Raw genomic sequence first — 12,924 nt, 5'->3', positions numbered from 1 at the left:
CCCCTCTCAAATTCTTGATCCTCAGATAACGTGTGAGATAATAAACATGTTCTTTTAAGCTACTAAATTGTGAGACAATTTTTGTATAGTAATACATAACCAATATAGTAAGAAAAAGCCAATGAAGTTTAAATAGCATCATGTATCTCTTAATGACAAGGACACGTTCTGAGAAGTGCATTGTTAGGTGAATTCCTCATCGAGCTAACATCATGGAATGTACTTACACAAACATAGATAGTACGGCCTGTTATACATCTCGGCTGTGTGGTACACCCTATTGCTCCTAGGCTACAGATCTATATAGCCAGTTACTGTACTGAATATAATATGCAACTGTAACACAATGGTAAGTGTTTGTGGATCTAATCACATTTAAACAAGAAAAGGTACAGTAAAAATGCAGTATAAAATATAGAAAAACGGTAAAGCTGTGTAGCTCACCATGACTAGAGCTTGCAGGACTGGGAATTGCTCTGGGTAAGTAAATCAGTCTGTGAGTGAGTGTAGGCCTAGGACATTTCTGTACACTACTGTAGATTTTAAAAGCACTGGAAACTTAGGCTACACTAAATTTATACAAAATATTTTCTTTCTTCAATGATAAAGTAACCTTAGTTTCCTGAAGTTTTTTTTTTTTTTTTAACTTTAATTTTTTTTAACTTTTTGAGTCTTTTGTAATAACACATAGCCTAAAACAAAAACACTTTGGAAAGCTGTATAAATATATCTTATTTCTTTATATCCCTGTTGTGTAAGTTTTTATTTATTTTTAAACATTTTAATGCTTTTAAACTTTTAGACATTTTTTGTTAAAAGAAAAGACACAAAGACGTGCAATAGCCTAAAGCTACACAAGGTTGGGACCATCAATGTCACTGTCTTGGACCTGAGCATCTTTTCCCCATGAAAGGTCTTCAGGGACAAGAACATGCATACGGTTGCTGTCTCCTTTTCCAACAATGCTTTCTTCTGGAAAACCTCCTGAAGGACCTGCCTGAGGCTCTTCAAGAGGTGTCACTCTTTTTAAGAAATTCGTTGATGGCAGTTTGCTTTTTTTTAATTATTGATTTATTGTAGGCAGATAATGCAGCATGGACGGTCTTCTCTATTAATGAAAACCTTTTGGTGTTTGAAATGTTTTAAGGAGATTGAGGTCTGCAAAAACTTCTGCTAAACGCTTCACTGTGAATTCTCTTGAGGGTTCTTCTTTCTTTTTCTTTTTTTTTTTTCTGCAGATTCCCTTTCTCTTGCTTCTTTCACTATGCATTTCTGTTCTAGTTCCAACTTATACTCATTAGTTAGTTACTCAAGAACCACCTCAAGAAAATTCTTAATTTCATCCTTACCCAGGTTAAAGTTGTTTGCCATCTCAACCATGGCCTTGTTGATTGTTGCAGCCTTCCCACCCTTGGAAAATGCTTTGAAGTCATGGAAAAACTTGAGCACCTTTTTCCAGAAGCCATTCATACACTCCTTGGTGACATCACCTTCAACCCAGCCAAGGCTCTTGATGTGATCGGAAGTGCCATAATCCTTCTAAAATTGCACCAGTGTCTTTATCACATGTAACACTAGCCTGGGCAAAGGTCCTCCTCAGGCAGTGAGCCTTAGCAGCTACTCTAAACTCCTTGGTCCATTGGTTGGATAAAAGAGGTGCTTTCTAGAGGGAGAAACACCATTCTGATTTTGCGATAAAGATCTATGGTAAAAGGTGATGTCTTGGAGCATTATCAGCAATAAACCAAGTTGTAAAAAGTTTGTTCCCTGGACAGTACTTCATTTTGCTGGCATAGCAATTCTGGAGGGCATCTTGGAAAAGGAACTGGGTCATCTATGACTTCTTATTGCTCCTGTAGTACATTGGCAGTATGTGATTGTGATATGCTGAAGGGTCTGGGGTTTTCATTGTGCTAGATCATAATTGGTTTCAATTTGCAGGCTGTAAAATTGTCCCCAAACGTGACTGCTACCCTGCTCTTAAAAGCATTTTAACCTGACATTGAGTTAGCCTCCTTATGGATCAGCGGTTCTCAACCTGTGTGTCGCAACCCATTTGGGGGTCGAACTACCCTTTCACAGGGGTCGCCTAAGACCATCGGAAAACACATATATAATTACATATTGTTTTTGTGATTAATCACTATGCTTTAATTATGTTCAATTCGTAACATTGAAAATACATCCTGCATATCAGATATATACATTACAATTCATAACAGTAGCAAAATTACAGTTATGAAGTAGCAATGAAAATAATTTTATGGTTGGGGGTCACCACAACCTGAGGAACTGTATTAAAGGGTCTCAGCATTAGGAAGGTTGAGAACCACTGTTACAGATGAAAGTTCTTCCAGACATTATTTTCAGAGTAGGACAATTTCATTCATACTGAATATTTGCTCTGGCAAGTAATTTTTTTCCATAATCAGGTTGTTTAGAGTTTTCAAAAATTCTTCAGCTACCTTCACATCAGCACTCAGAGATTCACCCCTCACTGTCACATTAAGTAATGAGTAATTATTTTTGAATTGTTGAAATTACCCAGAGCTAGCAGTAAATGTAACATCTTAGTAAGGTCCAGGTTTCTCTTTCAGCAATGAAAATGAATTTTTTGCTCTGACGTTGCTTATTATGGTGCAGAGAGGGAAAATCTTATGTGTCTGGTTTTCAATTCAGGCCATTAGAAGTTTCTCCCTTTATACACTTGAAGCCCTTCTCTAATTTTTGCTAGTCTTTGTTGCCTTCAATAAAGTAGATCCTTTAACATCCTTCACAACTTGTTCTTGTCCTTTAAGGTCACAGCTGCAGTGGAACGGGACATGCCTTGACTGGTGAGCAACTACCAGCACCAATTTTCCACCTTCGTAGTCCTAGTCATTTTTAATTTTGTTTGCAGTTCAGCCACTCAACATGACCTCTTACTGGCAACATTAACAGTGGATTTTGTATTCTTAGGGGCCGTGATGAACAAAACAACATGAGATTAAATCATACATAAAAGGAAATGATGCAAAGAAGAGGTGAGGTTGCAGGAGAGGCATGAAGCTGCTGCCAGAGTAACACAGCATACTGCTCTACAGCAAACATTAAAATAAAAATAAATTAGAAGACTGTTCTCTATAATAACAATAAAAAGTATAGCATAGTAAAAACATATACCAGTAGCATAGTCATTCATTATCATTGTCAAGTGTTTTGTACTGTATATGATTGTATGGGCTGTCTTTTACAGCAGGTTTGTTTACAACAGCATCACCACAAACACATTAATAATGTCTTGCTCTAAGATGTCTAACACAGCTGCAACAAAAGTGTATAATAGAAATTTTTAGCTCCTTTATAACCATATTGGGCCACCCTCAAATATGTAGTCCAAATGTCATTATGTGGTACATGACTGCAATTTCAGTACACATTTTTAATGTTTATGAATCAGATTAACATTTATTCCTTTTCCTCTATGCTCTGTATTCAGTAACTCAGGCATTGTTACATTTCAGTGTTGTAGCTAACTCCTGGAGTTTTACACTTGATGATAGTTCTGGCATATTAAACTTTTAGAAACATATTTGATAATAATATAAAAATATTCGTATTGATAACATTAGTAACAAGTAACAAGTAATATTAGATTATAAATGTTCTATTAGTCCAATAACTAACAGTGTTCATTGACATCATATCTTCTGATGATAAAACATATGGCATTGCTAAAATATTTGGTTGCTCTCTTGACATTTTTTTTATGACTCCTTATAAAGTTATTGAGGTTAAAGTGGAAAGACTTATATGAGCATCATATTAATCCTATTATCCATTCCATGGTATGATTTGGTAGTTTTTGGGGTTATTTGAAATTAAAATTATTCACTCACACACTCATCTAATGTGGAAACAAAGTTAATCTACTTGAATTACAAGTGCTGACTGTGTACATGGGGGAAACACTAATATGAGAAAAAAACAAAATAAATATTCTATAATTGGTTTTCCTTGTAACTTAAGATTGGTTTCATTCTTTTACCATAATTTTATTTCTGATTATTTTTGAAGTGATATAATTTGTCGGCAGCCGTCCATCTTGAGAGACGATGGTGTAGCTTCTTAAGAGTTTATCTGCACCGCCGAGAATGGTTGTGTAGTCTGACTCGGGAGTGACACGGTATCTGTATCCTCCTGTGTTGAATCGACATCTTGCGATGACGCTGGAGTGTCCTCTCCAGTGAAGCTGAAGCTACAGAGCCTGGGCAGGGTGATATGGAGGGTCTGCTGTTGCCCATGCAGCAGACCCCCCCTCTCTTCGCAGCTGAAGGGTCCAAGGGAAAGACGGAGTCAATACAGCTTGGCTTCAGGTGCGCCGCAGGAGTTGCCGGTGTTGACTACAACGTCAAACCGCCTTAGGGACTCCGGCTCCGGATTTTCTGTCGGGGTTTACTCCCTTAGCCTTTCCCCTGAAGAGGTATGCCGCAAGGCAGCGGAGGTTTTTTGGAGTCAGAGTTTTCCTTCTCTGAGTGATATAATTAATATATAAAATATTAAGATACACCAAGTGTTATGATTTCTGTAGAAAATATTAGTATCTATGTTTTAAGGCAATATTAAAAATAATTATGTTTAAATGTAAGGAAATTAGATTGCATTATTTTAACTTAAAATTTGTTAATTAGTTTAATTTTTAAAATAAAATAATAGATTAAAAAGAAAATTTTTCTTCAGAGATAAAGTACCTTAAGCATCGCAGAGAAACTGGTAACATGATTAAATAGTTTGATGATTTCAAATTTATTGTTCTCTTCATTAAAATGTCAATTCTAAGAACTTATTCTAGAATTCAATTATGAACCAATTTGTCAGATTAGTTTAAGTTACTGTATATACTTAAAATAATATGTTTTCTTAAAGAAATAACATTCATTTACTTAATCTGGCCTTTATCAGGGTCTAAATTGGTAGTTAACCACATTTATCACACATTGAACGTGCATAAAACTGAAAAGCTATTGTAGTTATTTTTTAAAAATTACATTTACATTTTATTTTACTTAAGGCTTTCTAAATGGATGTTTTTCTTTATCAGTGAAAATTCTGTTACATATATTAAATTCTCCTCTAGCTTCTTCTCAAATCAAGGGAGGCTGATTTAGTGAATTTCTACTATGCTTGTAATAGTTTACTTTAAGCTCAAGAGGGAGTTAATTCTGAATTATTTATTTAACATTCATTTTATTATATGTTGTATGGTTCTTAGTGGGAAAAATTCATTTTGAAACATGGGTTTTAATATTAAATTTTATTTTTAATAACACCTTTATTTTGGAAGTCTTAAATTTACAAAAGTAGTTGCAAAATAGTACTGAGAATATATGTACATCTCGCACTGATATTCTCCCTTTATTAATGTATATATTATTAACATATATACGTGTGTGTGTGTGTGTGTGTGTGTGTATGCTCCTTTAGATAGTGACAGTTTCTCATCTTTATCTTCTTCCCCCCAACCCCTTTTGTGATGTCTTTGACAGAGTTTTGAGGAGGTGAGGAGGGCTGGTCACATATTTGGCAAAATGCTCCTCAATTGGGATTGTCTGTTTTTCTCATGGTTAGACTGGGGTTGTGAATATCTGGGAAGAGATATTTTAATTTTAAGTTACTATATTATAAAATTATCTAACTATATCATAGTTAAAATATAATATACAATATAAAGTACAGAATATAAGCATTTCTAATCGTCGTCGTCGGCAGCCATCCGTCTCGAGAGACGATGGTGTAGCTTCTTAAGAGTCTATCTGCACCGCCGAGAATGGTTGTGCAGTCCGACACGGGAGTGACACGGTATCTGTCTCCTCCCGTGTTGAATCGACATCTTGCGATGATGCTGGAGTGTCCTCTCCAGTGAAGCTGAAGCTACAGAGCCTGGGAAGGGTGATATGGAGGGTCTGTTGTTGCCCATGCAGCAGACCCCTCCTCTCTTCGCAGCTGAAGGGTCCAAGGGAAAGACGGAGTCAATACAGCTTGGCTTCAGGTGCGCCGCAGGAGTTGCCGGTGTTGACTACAACGTCAAACCACCTTAGGGACTCCGGCTCCAGATTTTCTGTCGGGGTTTACTCCCTTAGCCTTTCCCCTGAAGAGGTATGCCACAAGGCAGCGGAGGTTTTTTGGAGTCAGAGTTTTCCTTCTCTGATGTGCCCTGACTGGAAGATCGAACCAGCGACACTTAGCTCGTAGGCCGACGCTCAATCCACTGAGCCAAACCAGCCAGGGTTAAGCATTTCTAATAGTCCTTGATAATCATGTTATATTGAAGTCATTTAATTCAGTTATTCATTTATTTTATAAAATGCTGTTTTTATAAAGAATATGCCATTATTATCCCTATAGCTATAAACAGACAGTTATATCCATACTAACATTTAATCCAAGACTGTTCATTTTAATGTAAAAGGCTTTGCTGGTAATTGGTAGCACAAAGGCATCATTAACCAGTACATTAGGACTTCCTGATTCACTTCTCTAGATTTCAGGCTTAAGAGGCCATTGCATTCTTAATGACCCTCACCAATGGAGGCAGTAGATTTCCTCTCAAAGGAGAGTCCTGAGGTAGAGTTGTTTTCTTTGATTTATATGCTAAGCAGATGTAGTTAATTATAAAGTTTTGATGATAAGTCCAGAAAATCACTGTAGATTTCTGCTTGAGGTTTGGCAATGATTCCTGAAGAAATGCTCAATACAATTTCAATTGCCAACCTCTATGAGAAAGATATATCTGCCACAACTTTCTGTATTTCAAAAAGAAAATATATTATGATGATAAGAAATAAAAATTGAACTTTCCCAGTTGTTTTCTATGCATGTGGATAGATAAAGGTAGACATAGATTATTCATTGTATAGATTAGCCAGTTTCAGTTCCTTTGTTATTTGAATTAATATATTCAGAGTTGTATAAACATTCATTTTATGCTTCCTTTTCATAAAAATACTGTAAAGAACTAAGCTATAGAAAATTGCATATATATATATATATATACATTTTTTTTCAATCCTTACCCTTTATTACATTTTTTGACCAATGAGAGTTTTTCAATACTTGTTTATATCTTTTTAAACTATTCAATTGATCCTATATGAGATGTGTACAGAGAGAAAGAAATAAGCTTAATAAATAAGATATAAAATTGAAATCCTTGCAGATTGTTGGTATTTTTGTTCATTCTTTCATTCCAATGTCATAGAATGGGGGTAGGAGGAGTTACATTAATATAACATCCCCTATGTCAGTAAGAGGAAGACCAAATTTAGATTATGTGGGCTATGGTTCCTGTTTTTAGGACTAATAATCAATCAATCAATCATTCAATTAATTAATAGATATATAGATAGATAAGCCTAGAAAAAAAAAAAACTATAACCTGTATCCTTGAGAATTTTAAAACAAATGTGGGCATTTTTCACATAAATAAAACTAACAACTCTAAATTTTTTATGGAGCCACAAAAGACCACAAATAAGCAAAGCAACCTTGAGAAAAAAGAATTCTAAAGGCATCATGCAACCTGATATTAAACTATAATGCAAAGCTATAGTAATTCAAACAGTATGGCATTGGCATAAAAACAGACACATATATCAATGAGAAGAACCAGGGAGCCAGAAATAAACCTATACATTTATAGTCAATTGATTTATAATAAAGGAGCCTAGAAAAGCAATGGGGAAAGGACAATTTTTTAATGAATGGTGTTGGGAAACTGGACAGATTCATGCAAAAGAATGAAATTGGACCACTCACTATCTTAAACCGTACAGAAAAAATTTACTCAGAATGCATTAAATACTTGAATGCAATATCTGAAACCATAAATCTTTTACAAGAAAACATAGGTAGTAAGCTCCATGACATTGATCTTGATGATATTTTTTATTTGGGACTGAAAGCAATGGCATCAAAAGCAGAAAAACAAAACTAACAAACAAACAAACAAACAAAAATCAGTGACTAGGACTACATAAATCTAAAAATCTTCTTAACAATAAGGGAAACCATCAACAAATGAACAAACTACCAAATGGGATAAAGTTATTGCAAATCATATATCTAGTGAGGGATTAGTATATAAAATATATAATGAACTTATATCACTCAATGACAACTATATAATGAAAAATGGGCAGAGGATCTGAATAGACAGTTTTCAAAAGAAGACATACAGATGGCCAACAGGTACATAAAAAGGTCCTCAATATCACTAATCATAAGGGAAATGCAAATCAAAACTACAATGAGATATCACATCATATCTGGTAGAATGACTATTAATAAAATGACAAAAAAACTGTCAGCAGGGTTGTGCACTGTCAGTGGAGTGTAGTTGATGCAGCCACTATATAAAATGTCTTGGAAGTTCCTCAGAAAATTGAAAATAGAATTATCATATTTCCCATCAATTCCACTTCTGGGTATTTATGTGAAGAAAATAAACATATTAACTTGAAATGATATATGCACTCCTACATGTTCATTGTGTCATTATTTATAATAGTCAAGATATGAAAACACTCTAATTGTCCTTTGATCAATAAATCGATAAATAAATTATGATTTATATATATATATATACATCATATTATATGTATTATATGTAACATTATTCATCCATCAAAAAGTAAATTGTTCCATTTGTACATCATTTGATGTGAAATAGCACAGAGAAAGACAAATATCATATGAGCTCACTTATATGTGAAATTTAAACACAAAGAAACCAACAAAAACATAAGCTCATAGATAAAAAGAACAAATTGGTATTTGCCAGAGACTTGAATGGGGAGCAAATTGGATGTAAGGGATCAAAAGGTACAAATTTTCAATTATAAAATAAATGTATTATGGTGAATATTGTATCAAAGTTAGTGAAACTGTATTGAATATTTGGAAGTTGCTGATAAAGTACATCTTAAAGTTCTTATCACAAAATAAATTTTATAATTATGTGTGGTGATGAATGTAACTTGACTTATTATATTGTTCATTTGCCAATATTCACAAATAAATCATTATGTTATACAGCTAAAACCAATATAATATGATATATCAATTATACTTCAATAAAAAAATTTGCCAAATACAATAATGATTTTAAAATCAAATAATGAAATATTATATAAACATATAAAATCAGTATGTTAAGGCAAAACTATGGAAGTAGTAAAAATATTAGTGATTACAGGGGTAAGAGTGAGGAAGGAGCGAATATATATATATATATATACATATATATATATATATGTATATATATATATATGGTACAGAGGGTTTTTAGGGCATTTAACCATCTTCTGTTACATATATTTTAAATGTTTGAAATTGAGTTTTAAATTTTTTAGCTTATTTTTTCTATTTTAATATATTAAGTCTAGCAAAATACTTCTCAAATATATTACTTAAACACATTATTCCATTATCCCTTTTAAAAAAAATAGATATTTGATGTAGTTTTCAGATATATCTCTCCTTTCTGTGTGTTGTGTTGTAATACCCCCATTATAAAAAAAAAGTCAAACAAAGGCTGAAATTTGGCAACCTTTTCTGTAAAGAGGCGGATAGTAAATATTTTCAGCTTTATGGACCATATGGCCTCTGTTGCCCCTACTTAACTCTGTCATTTTAGTGCAAATGTAGCCATAGACAATACATAAACAAATTAGTGTAACAGTCTTTCAATAAAACTTTATTTGCAAAAACAGCTGCTGCACTGAATTTAGTCTGCAGGCTGCAGTTTCTAACCACTCTCCTAAATCATTTAGGAGTGCCCATGAGCCTCAAATCAGGAGCTGCAAGGAGTCTTTCCAGACCACACACTCCAATATGACAAATGCATGTTAGATTTTCTACAATAGAGATGTATGTTAACACCTCATGCTACATTAATTCTTATATTGGGAAGCATCCCTTTCAAATTTCTTGGCGTCTATGGTACACGTCTTGTTTTGAAGTAAACCATGTTAACGACATTGCAGAATCCTGAAGTGGGTGGACCCGAGGGGCTACATTACAGAAGTAATTTTTCACATAATGCCCTAGGGTTACCCACAGGAAGGTGGTAATGGCTAAACTTCCAAACATCAGTGGGAGACAGCTCATCACAGGATAGGTAAATTGTTCTTGGCACCTGGGCTGTTTACCTCCCTGACTGGGAGAATCATTGCACTAGTAATGTTTTTGCAGCAGGCAGGTTGAAACTTCGTGGAGAGCTGCAGCCGTTGGTGATTGCATTCAGCTGTGAGAAGCAGAAAACATGTTTATCACTGCCTTAGACAATTATGGGCTTATTTTTCTTCAAACAATTAGAAGACTAAAATCATTTCCATAGCTCATGAGAGTCAGATCTGAGATTTCGGCAATTTTCCTGGCCGTCCTCGCGGCGCCCTCCTGCTCAGGTTCGTTGAGCTTCAGTCATCAGGTTTACATTGTAAGAAGGAACAAAATGCAAGCAAGAAGAACGCTTTTTACCCTATTTGTACAGTGCCAGAGTTGTGTTATAGGTCCCTGCATACGATATGGCAAAATGTGTCTGTAAGCCTGGTGAATGAGAACTGTTGTAAAGGATATTGATCCAAAATGACCATTGCTTGGTCAATTACAAGTACAGCACACAAGTGTTGTTTCTCCTTATAATAGAGACGTAACCACTGAGGCCAAGTTCCCTCCTCCTCCTCTTCCTGCCCCTCCTCCTCCTCTTCCTTCTCTTACACCTCCTCTTCCTTTCAAATCCCTGATTGGGGAAATATTTTCAAGCTTAAAGACAAAAGATTCAGCATTAAAACAAAAATTTGTGGGAAGTTGTTATATTACCTAATACTATATAGGTGTTACATAAACATTTTTTAAATTTTAAACAAAATTAAAAATAAGATGACAACAGTAATGTTCAAAATTTAGCAGAAAGAAAAAAAAATTCTTTCATTGTAGCAACATATGTCATAATGTTCCTAAGTGGGGAAAAAAAAGAACAACAAATTTAAATCAAGGTACACATGGAAAAATGTATCCTGCAATTCAGAGAATATAAAAATAAATTTGGTTACTCAAGAAATTATGTAATTTCTGTGAATGGTTAAATACCAAATATTGGCCAATATATGTAGGTGGCAGTTCTTATAATGGCTATTAAGAAGAGTAATATTATTAAGATAGAACAAATCGATATATGTTTTACACATTGCTCATTAATCAATCATTGAACAAAAGTTGTGATGTATGCAAGTAACCATGAGGAACAATTGAAAGAATGGAAAATGACAATGATTATTATGTGCAAGGGTTTTGCCAGCTAGGAAAAATATATAAAAGAATACCAAAAAGTTACCAAATAACCAAATAGAGAAAAATAGTTATTTTTGCTTTTGTTTTGTTTTGTTTTATTTTGGTGAAGTAATGTAGCTGCTCTTTTTTATAGTAAAATTTGAACATTTAAAATTGTAATAATCTTTATTCTCATTTTTATTGATTAGATTTTCTGGAGTAAGCTTATATAGACTCTCTGCCTTTTCTCAGTTTCAGTTTATCTTTCAATCAGTAATATGTATATTACTGATTTTGATTAATTTGCTTTTGATTAATTCTGGGGCCCCTCACATCTGAAGTCAGTTCTAAGTAATGGAAAGCTGTAAGAACAACTTCATGTTATTGATGGGAAAGGAGCAAATCATTTCCTTGTTAGCTCTCTTCTTGTCTGTATGCTTGTGCGCTCTCACCTTTTATAGCATTTCTCCATTTCATGACGTACTCAAAAAGCCTTTCCTACACCCAGATTGCATGATACGTGGGTGTTTATGTATATATGTAAAAAATACAATATATAATAAATATATTTTATTGTTAAGTAATATATTATTATATTCAATACAATATAGACTATATATTATATATTATTATCTCTCGTCTCGGCAGCCGTCCGTCTTGAGAGACGATGGTGTAGCTTCTTAAGAGTCTATCTGCACTGCCGAGAATGGCTGTGCAGTCCGACTCGGGAGTGACACGGTATCTGTCTCCTCCCGTGTTGAATCGACATCTTGCGATGACGCTGGAGTGTCCTCTCCAGTGAAGCTGAAGCTACAGAGCCTGGGCAGGGTGATATGGAGGGTCTGCTGTTGCCCATGCAGCAGACCCCCGCTCTCTTTACAACTGAAGGGTCCAAGGGAAAGACGGAGTCAATACAGCTTGGCTTCAGGTGCGCCGCAGGAGTTGCCGGTGTTGACTACAACGTCAAACCACCTTAGGGACTCCGGCTCCGGATTTTCTGTCGGGGTTTACTCCCTTAGCCTTTCCCCTGAAGAGGTATGCCGCAAGGCAGCGGAGGTTTTTTGGAGTCAGAGTTTTCCTTCTCTGATGTGCCCTGACTGGAAGATCTAACCAGCGACACTTAGCTCGCAGGCCGACGCTCAATCCACTGAGCCAAACCAGCCAGGAAATATATTATTATACATAATAACATTTTATGTTAGTTTTTGTCTCACTTCTTTCTGCACTTGTTTTATTTTATTTTATCTTTTTCTGCACTTGTTTTATTTTATTTTATCTTTTTGTTACATGAATTCAAGTACATTTTTACAAAAATCCTAGTAGTATTTTTTCAAATAATTATTGTATTTAAATTTTTATTTCTGTTTCAGTAAATTGAGGTATGTATAATTCTCAAAGAATTCCAACCATAAAACAAAATGCCTGTCCCAGCCTTGTTAAATTTCTGGTAATATTTCCAAAGTCGTTATTTTGGTTTAAATTAGTATTTCTTCTGATTTTTCATTGTGTTTCTGAAAAAAATTTTACAATGAATTTCTTGTTGATCAAATTAAGTAGTCTCTATTGCTTTTATTTTATTATGAATGGGTATTTAGCATTCTTCTGCATTCTTAAATA

This window comes from Furipterus horrens, unplaced genomic scaffold (genome assembly GCF_987537825.1).
Source record: "Furipterus horrens unplaced genomic scaffold, mFurHor1.1.pri manual_scaffold_5, whole genome shotgun sequence".
NCBI lineage: Eukaryota > Metazoa > Chordata > Mammalia > Chiroptera > Furipteridae > Furipterus > Furipterus horrens.
Note: the sequence above shows the minus strand (reverse complement) of the source record.